The sequence below is a fragment of the Choloepus didactylus genome, chromosome 19, assembly GCF_015220235.1.
Source record: "Choloepus didactylus isolate mChoDid1 chromosome 19, mChoDid1.pri, whole genome shotgun sequence".
Taxonomy (NCBI): domain Eukaryota; kingdom Metazoa; phylum Chordata; class Mammalia; order Pilosa; family Megalonychidae; genus Choloepus; species Choloepus didactylus.
Genome location: NC_051325.1, coordinates 58,071,929 through 58,083,383, shown reverse-complemented (window position 1 = coordinate 58,083,383; position 11,455 = coordinate 58,071,929). Strand labels below are relative to the sequence as shown.

The following is an 11,455-nucleotide window of genomic DNA, read 5'->3' as shown; positions in this document are numbered from 1 at the left end:
GGAGGCATTTCTGCTACAGCCACAAAAACAGGATGTGTGAAGATCAAAGGCACGCTAGTCTGCTAGCTAAAGAGACAGCATCCCTCACCCCCACCCCAACCTAAAAGTTCCTTCCCCAGGTAAATAAAAAGTATACAAGGGAAAAAAAATTAAAATACACTTACCTACAGAATCAGGATTTTGGAATATCAATATCAATGTGATCCCTACCTCAAAATGCTAACTAAAGTTGTCCGGATATTTCTGATACCATCTTAAAGATGTATTCAGATTTGATTTCTGTTGATTTATAGTTAGGTAATTACAGTCAAAAATATTCACTTTATCCCTAAATATCTGAACCACTAGGATGACTGTGGTGTATTATCTCCCAGAGTCATTAAGCACTCAAAGAGGAAAAAAAAGCGTTCAGGCAGCAAGCAACAATTATTGCCCTTTGACACAGCAGCATCTAAGTGGCTACTGAAAGTCCAGGAATAATTCTAGAAACAAGAGAAATCATGCATTTTAGTAAATGCGTCATAATTTTCAAAGTTGAAATTTCCTTAGACATTGCACTTCCTTTTTAAGGGAATCCTGATTTTCTTAATGTTAGGGAGAATTAAGAATTGAGCCAGCAACCTTCTTTTTCTTCTTCCTTCTGTGTTTCTTATGCTTCTTTTTATTTTTTGGTTTTTTTTTCTGTTACTTTTTCTTGTTCTTCAGTGCTTTTCTTCTTTTTTGCTCATACCTCCTCAATATAATTCGATTCTGACAAGGACTCAGATGATAAAGGTTTATCTTCAGGATACATCTTTCTTTTTTTGTTGAGTCCTTTATTGTCCTTTTCTTTCTTAGTCGAATCGTTTGACTTCTTTTTCTTTTTTAAACTATCCTTACTGTCTGATTCAGTTTCTGGCATGGAACTTCTCAAAGATCTATGTGAACAGTTCTTTTTCTTTCTTCTTTTCCCTTGATTCTTATCCTCATCTTTAGAATCTAAGGAACTGCCTCCCAAATTTCTTCTTTTCTTTTTTCTTTCTCTGTCATTTTTGGCTGAGCTCTCACTCCCACTTAATAATTTCTCCCTGTGTTTTTCTAGCTCTTTTTTCCAGTTCTCATTCATTTTTTCTTCAAATTCAGCCAATGCCTTGGAGTCTCTTTTTCTTTTCTAGATGCTCTTTCACTTCTTCCCAGGTAGGCCTTGGTTGATTCAGATGAGCTTGTATCATTGGCCCTGACGACTGGCTTGACCCCTTGTTCTGGCCATTGCTATTTGGTTCATAAAGGCCACTTGATTGTCCCACTTCCACATGGTGCCTGATGGCTCATGGAGCGCACAGTCAGACGACGAGGGATACCGGGTCTGAGAGGTGGCCACAGCGGGCCCTCAATGCATATTTTTTGAATAAGTAAGTGAATGAATGAATGTAGAAATGAATGAAAGAAGTGGACCCAGAATGAAAAGACAGTATTTACCTTGAAGAAATCATTACCGGGTTTTACAATTTTGGTCAATAAATAACTAAATGTGTTAAATATTTTGAGATGATTTTAGGGCCATTGCCCTAAATAATTTCTCAAATTATCCCATGTGAATGATAATCAACCATCTACTGAAGGAGAGAGACTGCAGAGAACATGTTCCTTGTCTTTTAGTCACCTTAAAGTTCAGACATATAAAAATACCATAACTTCAAAATTCTGAAAACTTCAGGCAGTGTTCTCACTTTGAAATGAGGCTGAGATATCTAAAATATCTAATTGGAAAGGTTGAGTATGAATTTTTTATTTTGTTCAGTACTGCTACAATGAAGAATAAATTCCCACAGCTTACTGGAACATATTTTAACACAAGAAAGGCAAGTAATTTTGAAAAGCATAAAAAAATCTAGATAGACAACTCATCCAAAAGGTGAAGTATTCATGGTCTATAGAAAAAAGAATTCAGAAGATACGTACCGAAGATTTAACAATCATCATTCATTCAATAATTATTCACTGTGGGCCTAATGAGGTGAAGACATCATGGAGGCACTTCGGATATGAGGGAAAAGGTGTGGGAGGGACATGGTAACATGAACTGAATTCCTGGATCCAACCCCTGGACTTCCCGACTGTGTGAGTGTCTGTTTGTGTGTGTGCAAGTGCACATGTGTAGATGTGTGTTTAGAATCGGGTGTCAATCATTGACAATTTTTGAAACCGTCCTAAGACAATAATGATGGCCATTATTATCTTTAGTATGTGTTAAGCATGTTCACAATAGCTAGAAACCTCTTGGAATTTTTATTTATTTTCTCACTTAATCCTTCAATTCTATGAGGTAGATACTATTACCCTATAATCTTATAGATTAGGAAACTAAGGCACAGAGTAAGTAACATGCTCAAGATCACACAGCTATCAAGTGGTAGAACTGGGTTAGTGGGTGTCCAGTGACTCTTAAAAAGAAGTAACTTTTTAAATCCCAACCCCACAGAGGCCAGGGCCCAGATTCCTGCTAGTCTTCCCTTGATATAACTTCTAAGAACTCTAGAAATGATATAGTAACTTATTGAACTTCCAACCCTTGCCTGAGTATGGCTACTCCTGGTACTTATATGGCTCTCTCTTCATCAACTTTAATTTCTTACTTTCCACGTATATTGTATCATATCTCTTAAAAATGAAAATAATAAATATGACCCTTGTTAGTGGAAGGCAGCTGTGTGAGCTTAAAAGTGAGATCTTGCAGGTGGTTTTGAACTTGGAGAGGTGCCGAAGCTTGCAGGTAGCAGGCCCCAGAGCCTGTCTGAACTTGCGTCATTGTGTAAAATGTGAGAGCACTCTCTTCACACCACCACCAAGAATATTCTTCGCGTGTGGATTTTGCTTTGTAATGTCAGGAGGGGAAAATGCACTTTCTTTGCAGTTGGAGCTGTGATCACAGAGTGTTAGGCCAATCTTTTGTTTTACCCCAAACTAGAGAAACAGCTGCACTTACATCTCCAACTTTAAGTGTGTTTTTCATTTTCATCTTGTTGCCATATTACCATACTCAAAATGCAGTCTTAAATTTGCAAAGAGCTCCAAAGTAGTTTTGCATGTTTATAAATATCCGATATTTTGTGCATTTCATGGGGATTTTTGTTCAAATGATCTTTCAAAGGTTATACAAGAACCTTTGTTTTTATTCAAGTTTCCAGCACCAAGTAATACATTGGTTTTTCTTACAATAACTTATTACTACCTATGAAACCATGTATCATTAATGACAACTTTAATAGAAATTAAATTCCTTAATGAATCATTTTTACCTCTTTCTTATGTGTTAATGTCCTACATATGTTTGAAACACTAGGAGTCAGTTCTCACAGGGCAAGAGGAAAGGTGGTTCAAACTCAGAAAAAGTTCAGATTTAATATGTGTACCGGTAATCTTTCAAGTGAGCAATTTTTATTTTCATTCTTACCTTTTAAAATTTTTTCTGTTTTCATGCCAACTTCCTGAAGAAAATGGCACTGAAACAGCTGGCACTCGGATGAAAATTTCCATGCATGGTGTCCTTGAGATTTAAAACCTTGTACACCCCCAATCCCCAAATCAAGTTGGGATTGCTCTCACTTTCCGGATTTATTAAAGAGGTAGTCATCTAAAAATAGGAGTGATAAAAGCTCTATAACCAATCTTTTGAGAAATAAGTGAGCTTCAGCCTTTAGAACTTCAGATTCAAACCTTTTGTCCTGGTCTTTTTTATCCTTTTTATCTAACAAAGGTGGGAAGAGATGGAAACAGTGTCTTAGAAAAAGCATAGAAAAGTAGAACTGGGATCCCTTTTGTCAGGAGAATGAGTTTTAAAAAGGTTAAAATGGACTCTTCAAGTTGGAAGCATGAAGGAGATAGTTGTATAAGTAAATGTCCCTTTAAAAGACCCACTAAGAGGTAATATTGTCTCAGATACCCAACTGACCAAAATATGGGCTTCTAGAATTTCTGTTCTTGGTCTATTGCTGACAGAAGACAGTGTCTCACTAGAAGTCAATCAGAGAAGCAGAACTGCTAGGATGGATCTATCTATCTCTGTCCATCACCTATCTATCATTATTATCTGTCTATCTATCTATCATCTATCTGTCTGTCTGTCTATCAGATCTCAATCTACCTAACTTTTTTAAGGGATCTGTTACAGATCTGACCTTATGCAATAATTGTGGGGCCAGTTAAGCAGTCTTTGTAAGGCTGTTATCTCCATGTCTGATGCTGACATGTGAAGTCTACTGAACAAGAAGTTGGCCAGGGAAGGGGTATGGAAAGTGACGGGGAGCAAGGACTAGCTGGAGTGCCACAGGGATGGAATGAAATGTGTGTCAGTTATTGCTGCTTATCGGAAGTTGAGCTCTTCACCACACAGCTGAACACATACCTAGCCCAGGAGTCAGAGAAGATGAAAAAAGGTCTTGGGGAAGGTGGAGGGGATGTAGGCCTGGCCACTGCCTCAGGTCAACGAGGTGAGCCAGCAGATAAGCAACAAAGCATGTGAGCCATCTAATGGCTACAGCTCCACCTCACCCTCCAAATCTCACACAAGAACCTCCTTTGTGGTTCCTGAATCTGCACCCACAGAGAAGGCGGTTCTCAGAAGCACAGTTTAACACAGCCCCAATGACACAGCACAAAGCCACCACAGGCCTTCTGCTGACTAAATTTCATATTGGAAAACTTCCAAGACGTTCAAACATTTCAATCAGTTTGAGACAAAGCATAAATATTCCTTGAACATAAGTCTCTTTTGTTTCCTCCAACCCCAAACTAGTACAACTATCTATGCTCAGATCACTCAGAAAACAAACAATTAAAGGCCTTTAAAATATACTGCTCGTTGATCTTACTTCTCTAGCTTGAGTTATGCAACTGGGCCACAGTTTACTTATACTCAGATGAAATGCCTTTGAGAACCTCCTCCCACTTTCCATTTCTCAAGGTCTCAATCCCAGGATCTATCCAAAAAACTCGGAGATCCTCACTTAGTCTGAAAGGTCAGTGTTAGTAGCTATGTCTTGCTAAAGGTGACAGGAAGTAAGGGGAGACCTCAATTCTCCTTTCCAGGGGCTCATTTCCCTATTTGTTATTGTCTCCCAATCATGAAGGTGGGAAATCTAGCATAAGGTGTGAAAGGATCACAGAACCATCTGCCAGCCCCACCCATGGGGCCTGAGTAATTGACAAGGAAAAGAAAAAAGCATCCTCAAGTGTTACATTCTATGGGGGGCAGGCCTCGGATGGCCTGCTGCCTCTCCCTGGGACCCACAAATATAACCTCTGTGCAGTACCAGGCCTATCAGCCTAAAGGGATAAAACTCGATACCCTAGTAGGTAAGGCCATGGCTGTGCACAGATTCAGACCCGAGGGCCACCGGGAAGCCATGCCCACGGTGAAGCCACGCCCATGGGGAAGCCACGCCCACTGAGGAAGCTGGCCTTGTGCTGTCTCTTCCCTGTGTGAGTCAAATGTCTTTTCACCAGAGCCTGTGTGAGTCATGTTTTGCTGGTGACCCTGACAGCTGTATTGGATGGGGCTGACATCTCTCTGCCTGTCTCTCCTTCTGTCTGACTAGCCTCCTGACAAGAACACTTGTGGGCTGGTACTGTGAGATTTTAGCCCCGATTCATCTTTTCTTTATGATTAGATTCCTTCAGTAATCCATGTTTTCTCTCCTGCCAGGAGGTCACAGTTGTAGACCCAGTTCCTTCAGAGTTGATTTAAAAACATCTAAACTCAAAGGGCAGGGATCTGGATCTTAACTTTTCACTCCAAGCAAGTCCCTAGAGTCTTAAGCAAATGTGTCCGCTTTCTCCCCAGACTATTAGGTAGAGGAAAAAAGAAATTTTTTCCCAATGTACACATACGGTATTACGTCTAGAAACAAACATTCAAGCACTTATTAAGTGCTGGTTCTCTTATTTAAATACATACATACATTTATACAAATTAAAGTTCTACCTCACTGGGCATCATGCTTCAAATGATACCAGGAAAAGAAAACAGAAATCACTTGAAAAGGATATTTTGCTAATAATTCCAGCTGAGAGTTTTGTAGTTAAGGATTAGCATGACCAAGAAAGACTGCAGTGGGTTGAAGATTACTCATCACATGCAGGAATTATAAAATACCTTCCTATTGGCACATATCTAACATGACTTCACCTATCATTAACAAATCTGGGCACTGTCAGAGATGCCTAAATTTAACAAGGCAAACAACAGATGGAGGGAAATATCACCCCATCTAGCCTCTCCTGGTGTGAACTGTGATTTGTTATAGGGAAATGAAGGGTCATAGAAAATATGTTAGTGTATTGCCAGGATTCAAAGGCTGGCTGGCTAGATGACTGGGTGGATAGATAGATAATAGATCATGGTTTATTGATGTAAGGGAAGACATAAAGGGATTTTTTAGGATTAGAATTCAGATGGCATGGAGAGGGTGGGAAGTGAACGAAGGAAACTGAAATAACATTTCTCCTTGGAAAATCCGTACTCACTGTGAGGGCCATTCTTAGCATATAAAGCATTAAAATGGCCTCAGGGACTGTACAGAAGAAAGGAGAAGCTGTTTTTTCATTTAAGTCTTTTATTTTTTAATTTGTCCATTTTACAGACAGAAAACCCAGGAAACATGATTAGAAAAGTTACTGTAGTCTGTCATTGACACCTACTTTTCTAGACAATGTGGATATTGCTGGGCAATCTTTTCTGCATTTTAAGTTTTCCTATTCTTGATCAAATCGTATTTTGTAACAGTTCATATCCAATTCTGTTTTTTTTTTTAATTTTCTTTTGCTTCAGCAGAAAATACTTATAGCAATTTAATGTCTTGAAAATTAGCTCAGAAAATGTCATTATAACTAGGAGTACTTACTGTATTTTTTTGTAGTTTAATTCACTATCTTTAGGAGAATCAAAGAAGACGCTTTCTGCACTTTCAAATATACTGTGGGACCGTATTTGTATTACCATTGGCAATGCAATGCAAAAAGAAGACAATGATTTAGACAAACATTAAAAGTAGTTTTAATATACTACAAGTATAATTAAATCATTACAATTGTTACATATATATGTGTGTGGGAATATCTTTGGAATTATCAATAAATTTAAGAGGAATCTTAGAAGTTTCTCTTTTTATTTAAGGAAATCCTCTAAACTGGTAAATCACAGCTCTTCAAATTATAATTCTTCAGTTACCTTTGAGTCTTGAGACTGACAATCTACATCATAATTGTTATGAAATACAGTAATTTTTATAGAGTTTGGAGAAATCAGTAGTCACAGTGAGAAAAATCAGATCAAAATAATGACTATAGCTGGTTTCTCACTGATGATTTCAGGAATCTGGAACAAAAGATAGCAGGTCATCCAGTGAGGCATGGGGGTGGGTAAGGGAAGACCCCTCATTCACCCTCAATCCACCAACTTCAGCTTTAAGGGTTTATTTAGTTTCTCTGCATGAGCCACTATAAACGGGGCATGGAATGGAACCCATTTGACAGTGAATCTTTGCGCAGTTAACAAAGGGCATCAAGTCCATCCACTTAACAAATTCGACAGATGTTTATTAAGAACCTACTTTTTCCCAGATACTATGAAAAGTCATTCAAGGTCGACAGGATCCTCCCCCTCACGGTGCTTACACAGCGGTGAAGACCGGCAGGCTTCATAGAAGTGCTGTAACTTAACACATCCCAGGAAGATGGAGCCAGTATTTGGTGTTGCAGCATCACTGAGAAAGGGCATCTCGGTCTAAGTTAGGGGTTCAAGAACAGCTTCCAAGAGGAAGGGGTGTCTATATGAGATTTAAAGTAGGAGTCAGTCATGCAAGGAAGAAGGGGGGATGGCTGGTGAGGGAAGGCTGTTCCCGACACAAGAATAGCATGGAAAGGCCAGAGGTAAAAGAAACCATGACGCATTAGAGGAACTGAAAGAAGTTTATGGTTGGAACTTCTGCAGTGAGGGTGAGAAACGATGAAGCATTAAACCTGTGAGGTATATAGCGGCCAAATTACAAAGAACCTGGTAGGCTCTGTAATGGAGTTTGGGCTTTGAGTATTTAAGCAATAATAGCAGCAGTAGCAGCAGCAGCAGTAGTACTAGTAATAATAAAAATAAAGAACTAACACATATAGCCCTTATCTAGTATGCTTTTCATACATAAACTCATTTAATCTCGTAACAACCACATGTAGTAGTTATCATTAATATTTTTCCCATTTTACAGAAAAGGAAATTGTTATATAGAGGGTTAAGTAACTTGCCAAGTTCATAAAGAAAACATATGGCAGAGCCAGAATGGGAACTCAGGGCGTTGGGCTCCAAAATTCATGCCTTAACCCCTGTTCCAGTTTGCTAATGCTGCCCTTTTGCAAAACACCAGAAATGGATTGGCTTTTACAAAGGGGGTTTATTTGGTTACAAAGTTACAGTCCTAAGTCCATACAAGTGTCCAAGTTATGGCATCAACAAGAGGACACCTTCACTGGAGAAGGCCATTGGTATCCGGAAAACCTCTGTCAGCTGGGAAGGCACCTGGCTGGCATCTGCTTGCTCCCAGGTTGCATTTCAAAATGGCATTCTCCAAAGTGTTGCTCTTGGAGTGTTTTGTACTCTCATAGCTGCAACTGCTCTTCAAGATGTCACTCTCAGTTGCTCTCCAAAATGTCACTCACAGCAGCCTTCTCTCTGTGAACTCCTTTGTATGACTCCAGTGATCCAATTAACACCCACCCTGAATGGGCAGGGTAACACTTCCATGGAAATTATCCAATCAAGGTCTTGCCCACAGTTGACTGAGTCACATCTCCCTGGAAACAAAGGATTCCAATCTAATCAACACTAATACATCTGCCTCCACAAGACTGCATCAAAGAACGTGGTGTTCTGGGGGACATAACACTTCCAAACCAGCACAACCCCTGTCCCATACTGTGAACAGAAAGGGGATCTTTGCTTCCCATTTTTGAAAACCCATTTCCACTTGCTGCATGGATTTTGGATTGGATGAGTAGATGAGAAAAAATAGAAACCACTTTAGAAAGCTGAAGAAGAAACCTGAGAAGAGCTGTCCGAGCCTGAACTACATTAGTGGCAAAAGCAATGGGGAAAGTATGCATAATTGAATAATATTTAGAATTTAAAGTCAATGGGTCCTGGTGATTATGGGGGGGAGCAGGCTTTGGGGGGAAGCAGGCAAATGTGATGCTCTAGCATCTGGTTGGCTACATGGGATGGGAAACGGTTCTTTCCTTCCCTTTCCATCTTTCCTTTTTTTCTTCATTATTTCCTTTCTCCCCTTTTTTCTTGCTTTATCATATTTATCATATTATGGCATAGAGGAGACTGAGCTCAGTTTTCAACCCATTGAATTCTAGGTGCCAGTGAAATTTCCAAATGAAGAAGAAATAGTTGGGTACAATGATTTCAAGCACAGAAAAGACAAATTGGGTGGGGATTGAGATTTTAAAATAAGCCACAAATACATAGTAATTTAATGTGGGATATGAATGGGCCAACACAGGGAAAGGAAATAAAGGGGAAATAAGGACTAGATTGAAATTGTAATGTTCAACCATCTAGTGTTGAAAACCAAAGTATAATGCTAAATTCCATTATTAACAGGTTTTATTTCGTCAGTAGGATTTTACAACTCATTGAATGGAAGTTAAAACAAAGCTGTGGAGTAAAACATAATGGGGTTAATCAGATTGGACAATCAACAACCATGGCTCCTGAATGTGCATTTTATTCCCCTTTTCATGTTTAAGAATAATATTCTGCAAGGGAGAGAGAAAGCTGAACATGTTACCATCTACTAATTCTTAGGCATATGAGAGAAAACAATCATTGAGTTTTTGCCGAAATACTTCAAACATTTAAACATACACACACACACATACACACACACAGAGAGAATATGGGGTCAACGTGACCTAAGTTAAAAGCCGACTTCACCTCTTAGCATCTGGGTTGGGGTGAGTACGGGCAGATGACATCACCTCATAAGCCACGTTAATGTGTGAACTGAGATAATAATAACTCCTCCCAGTTCCAATGTAAAGACAAAAGAAATAACATAAAGTGCTCAATGATTTATTTTTTTACTTTGTTTTGTTTTTGTTTCTGATTTAGTGCTACAGATAGTTTATTAATTCTCCATTTTCTGTTACTTCAAAAGAAGAATTTTCCCATCATCATTTGCAGAAACAGTGATCTGTCCTCTCAGGAATGCCACAAAGAGTTGTTTAGAGTCAAAATCTGAACCCGGAAAACCAATAAGCTTGTAATTACCTGACTTTATAAAGAAAAAACATCATCTTGACTTTATAAGGAAAAAAATCATCCTCATCAATTAGATGTTTAATTCAGAAGAGACAATGACTTAATTCTGTTTTTGAAAGAGGGAGGCTAGAGGGAAAAGGACACTCATTGGCTAATATTATTCATTTAGCTAACAATACCTTCTTCAAGGTTAAGCCTCCATGTTGACATTTTAAAAAGAAAAAAAAAAAACACCAAGGGACTTTTATATAACATCTTTCAATGATTCGATTTTGAGTATTAAATGTTCTAGTCTATTTAAGGTTCAAGAGGGTGAAACAAAGGAAGCTGGCATTGTAAGAAAGTTTTTGCCATGTTATGGCAGTTTTAACTGTCTCTTATTTGAGAAGAAGAAACACAGACCCTTCTGTATTTATAAACTTGACCCTGGGGTTGTCTAAAGAAGGGTCCAGAACACATCCTTCCTTCATTCCAAGCCCACGACACTCAGAAAAAAATAATATATGAATATTTAAAACACCCCTAAGATTGCTTAGCTCGTTTAGCTTGGAGTTACTAACCATGCAGATATGTAAGTAGGTATTAAAGACAAGCTCAAAGTCACGGATGGGTTTCCTATATAGTCTATAGACGTTAAGAGCCTCAGTATTCTCCTTTGTAAAATGGGGGCAGAGGACTAAAGTGCAAATCTGTAGATTTATTGGGCAATGAAGCACGGAGTTTATTTCCTGGCACTTAGTTTATCATCATTATTATAAACACAAGTTTAAAAAACTGCCTTTTGGTGTCTTTTAGGCTAACCTTTATGCTATCATGAAAATTCATTTAGGTGAAAGAACTCTTTCTCATTTATATAATATTACCCCATAATATTTGTTTAAAACATTTTGTTAAGATATGCCTATTAAATATTTCTCTTAACTCCACCATTGCTAGAAATATTTACATTTAATTCATTTTAGAGCACACAGTAATAGTCTACATGAAATGAACTCCCACAGTAGGAGTTCATGGCAAAGACAAATGGTAATAAATAAATAACCTTGGGTGTATGTTTTGCCCTTTTGACAGAATACATGAATACTGAAGAAATCTGAAATTCAGAATTACTAAAACATGTAAATATAATTCCCAACCTTCTGTAGACAACACTATTGTCTA

At 38.4% G+C, this 11,455-nt stretch overlaps 1 pseudogene; it reads right to left on the bottom strand.

The window, feature by feature from the left end:
- Nucleotides 1-591: 591 nt before the first annotated feature.
- Nucleotides 592-1,294, bottom strand: LOC119516191 (annotated as a pseudogene).
- Between the last annotated feature and the right edge of the window lie 10,161 nt (nt 1,295-11,455).